This window comes from Echinops telfairi, unplaced genomic scaffold (genome assembly GCF_000313985.2).
Source record: "Echinops telfairi isolate 266 unplaced genomic scaffold, ASM31398v2 ScPeMD7_7421;HRSCAF=8459, whole genome shotgun sequence".
In the NCBI taxonomy this organism is placed as follows: domain Eukaryota; kingdom Metazoa; phylum Chordata; class Mammalia; order Afrosoricida; family Tenrecidae; genus Echinops; species Echinops telfairi.
Genome location: NW_022111321.1, coordinates 17,276,352 through 17,279,865, shown reverse-complemented (window position 1 = coordinate 17,279,865; position 3,514 = coordinate 17,276,352).

Below are 3,514 nucleotides of genomic sequence, written 5' to 3'. Positions count from 1 at the left end.
TCCATGTATCACACAAGATTCTTCTTGCCTTCAGTTGTAGCAGGATTGCATCCAAACTTTGAGAGACCTGAAGTTTATAGAATCTCTTCTAAGGTTACACATGCAAAATTGCTAGGCTCCCATTTCAAGGTGTCCAGAAGCTTAAACATGTGAATTGGTGAATCTTAGACTGAGACTATACTTTTTTTTGGCCCTGATTTTCAAATCAGAAGCACAAAGTTGAGTTCAGGGTCACCATGAAGTCAAAGATGTTTGTCCATTCAACGTGTGTATACACCAGCGACTAGTGCAGTAGTAACGAGAGTCCTTGAATGGCACAAGAACATGGCTACCAGAAGGGTTGGCAGTCTGAGTTTTGCCAGAGGCACTAGGGAAGAAAGCCAGGCAATCTGCCCCCCAAAGGTCAGTCACCAGACTCGGATGGAGCACAGCTCTGTTCTCTAACACCAGCAGTGGCCACGAGTTGGGGTGGACTCTGTGGTGACTGGTTTTGGTGACCATGTCAGGAGAAGAGATCAGTCCCTAGAAAAGGCCATCATTGTCTGATAAAGTAGAAGGTCAGCAAAAACAATGGAAACCTTCAGTGAGCTGACCTGACACAATAGCAACAACAATCGGTTAAAACGTACCAAAGATCAGGAAGATGGCACAGAACTGGGCAAACTTTAGCTCTATTGTTACACAAATGGCCATGAGTTGGCATGGACCCTGCAGCATACTCACACGACGACGACGATGATGACAACAGAAGAAATGAGTCAAAGGTATGGTCCTCTTAGAGCTCTAAAATGTCGTCCCTGTAGGCCACCACGTTTTCTGGAGTCAGCTTTCTGTTCACTTTGGTTTTCAATTGAATACAAAATGGTTACTGATTCTATCTGTTTATCTTATAACCTTAATACGAAGCTATCTTTACTTCTGAATTTAGTCCTTCAAACATTTTCAAAAGTATTCCAAAAATATTCCAAACACACTTTTGAACTTGTTTTAAAACATTTTTAACTGTCATCCAATATAAAATTTAAATTTTGGTTATGTTATGTGCTACCATCACTAATGATGGCAGTAATTACTTTCCAATTTCAAGTTTTCTTTTTTTTTTTAAAATTTTTTTCTTTTTTTTTCAAGTTTTCTATCTATTGCATGACTAATAGCTGCTATCAGAACAGCCAAATTTTGAAAGCCTTTATTTTGAACTAGGGTTTAAAATCTAAAAGAATGGACTTCTTTTTATATTCCTGATTCTTAAGGCCGATTTTTATGATTTCACTTAGAAAAATACACCTAATATGAAAATTTTAATTCAACTCAAGAATCATTTTATAACAGAACACCAACATTTCCTGGATAGGTGAAGTCTTTTAAATTACATTTTTATTTTGCAAGAAAATAAATTATACAACTTAAAAAATAAAATCCAAAAAATTAAGCAGTTCATCAAAATATTTCAGCCTACTGCATACAGAAACTGCTACCATTTGAAATTGTCCAGTATTATCATCTCAGTATGTAGCGGGGCACACATTCAAAATCGTATATAGCATACGCAGATTACAACTTAGGAACTCAAATTTGTTCAACACTCCAGACGACATATAGTGTAGATGACAGAAAAGCTTTCATGTAATGTTTATTTCACAAACATGACCCTGGAAGAATTAGTAAGATCGCATCCCAGTCATTTACATGAAAATAGAAAAACCAGCTTGAGGCTAAGATAGCAAAACTTTCTGTAAAACTAGTAAATCTTCCACCCAAGTTGAATTTGCAAAACGTGCCCTTTTAGCAGGGCTAGTGACATCCTACTGCAAATAATGCAAAATACTTCTGTAACAACTCAAGTCACATTTTGTACTAATATAAGAAACAATAAAAATCATTAAGCTAACATCTCATTTTGGAAAACTTAACCTTTATGCTCACAGTAAGAGCAAGAGATCTAACAAACAGGTTTACAGAACTCAAGGACCTCTCTGACGGATGTAAAAATTGGAAGACTTCAAAATTGATTTCAAGATTCTCAAAATCATTGGAATAGTGATGTGTCAAAATCTATCTCACTGCAAGCATTAAAACTGTTCTACGTATTTTTACTTCATAGATGTCTCGTTTCTACTTACTCTGGCAATGGGATGATAACAGACGCCAGCCTTTTCCAGATGACACATCTTTAAATCGGGGCTGAGAGAGTCCCGAGTTTCCTCTCCAAGTGTCCTGTTGCCACACTACTACGGGGCCGGCCGGGGGAATGGGACAGGAGGGGCAGTTTTTGGTTTGGATTCTTTACCCTTCCCTGTCAGCATTCATCCCTGCTCAGCTAGCGCTAAGTTGACATGTAATTTGGAGGAAGGGATGAATAATAATAATGTGATTCTGTGTTTTAGCAAATTGCTGGTGTGATTGTTTTTCAGATTACTGTTTTAAATGAACATATCTGTCGTCAAAACACATGTAAAGAAAATTCAATAATGGTATAGGCACCTTGTCAACTAAGAAGTTTTCAAAAACATCAAAAATTTGTTAAATTGCCATATACACAATGAAAAGATGATGCAGAGTGTAGTTCTACAGTATTTACTGTTGTTTAGATGCAGAAAATATGAGGGGGCTTCAAAAAGTTCCTGGGAAAATGGAATTAAATGATAAAGGAATTTTTCCAAACATTTTGAAGCCCTCTCATACAATTAGGACATAATTAGCTATTAAACAATTTATAAAATTCAATAGAAAACTTTGCCATGGATTTAGAATTACCCACTTTTACAATAAATTTGTCTTTATGAATCAAAACATCGTGGCTCTCCTTCTTCGATTAAATGACCAAAAAGATTAGTAATTCCAAAAAAGTGCTGAGAACAAGTATGGTTTAAAATAACAAACCTTTAAAGTTAAAAAAAAATGTCTTGTAGTTTTACCCAATTCTTTCTTCTGTTGGCATTTTGTGTTGTGGCGATTATGCCAATACCCCAGTACTCATTACACATTAGGTTTATTATCAGTCATTAGAAAATTATTTTCTCTAAATTTGAACTGTATCCATCGTTAGCAGTCATTTCATTAAAGAACACAATGAGCACTAATCTTTGTTTCATTTGGAATAGTACACTTGATCTAATAATTGACATATGCTGCCTTAGGGGTAAAGTACCACCGTTTCAGTTATAAACAAAATTCCAATTTCCGATGAGTTTCAGAACAGGCATTGGGATGAGAGCCAACAAAGCCTTCAATGTTTCAGTTGCTTTTCTTTCTCTCAGCAAGCGGCTCACACAGCATTCTGGGATTGGGAACAGATTTCAGTTCCATGAGAGCACTCTGCTAAGTAAAAATAGTGTATGCCTGTCAGCGCTCCATGTTTTACTATCTTCAAAACTGAACGTTTTAATTATTACTTAATATCAATTAAGATATAAAATAATTTGTAAGAAGGTTTGAAACATGCACCACAGTGAGTACAAATCCATGTCGAGCCATTCTTTCCCAAGGGGAAGACAGGGTTTCTCTTTTAAATGCT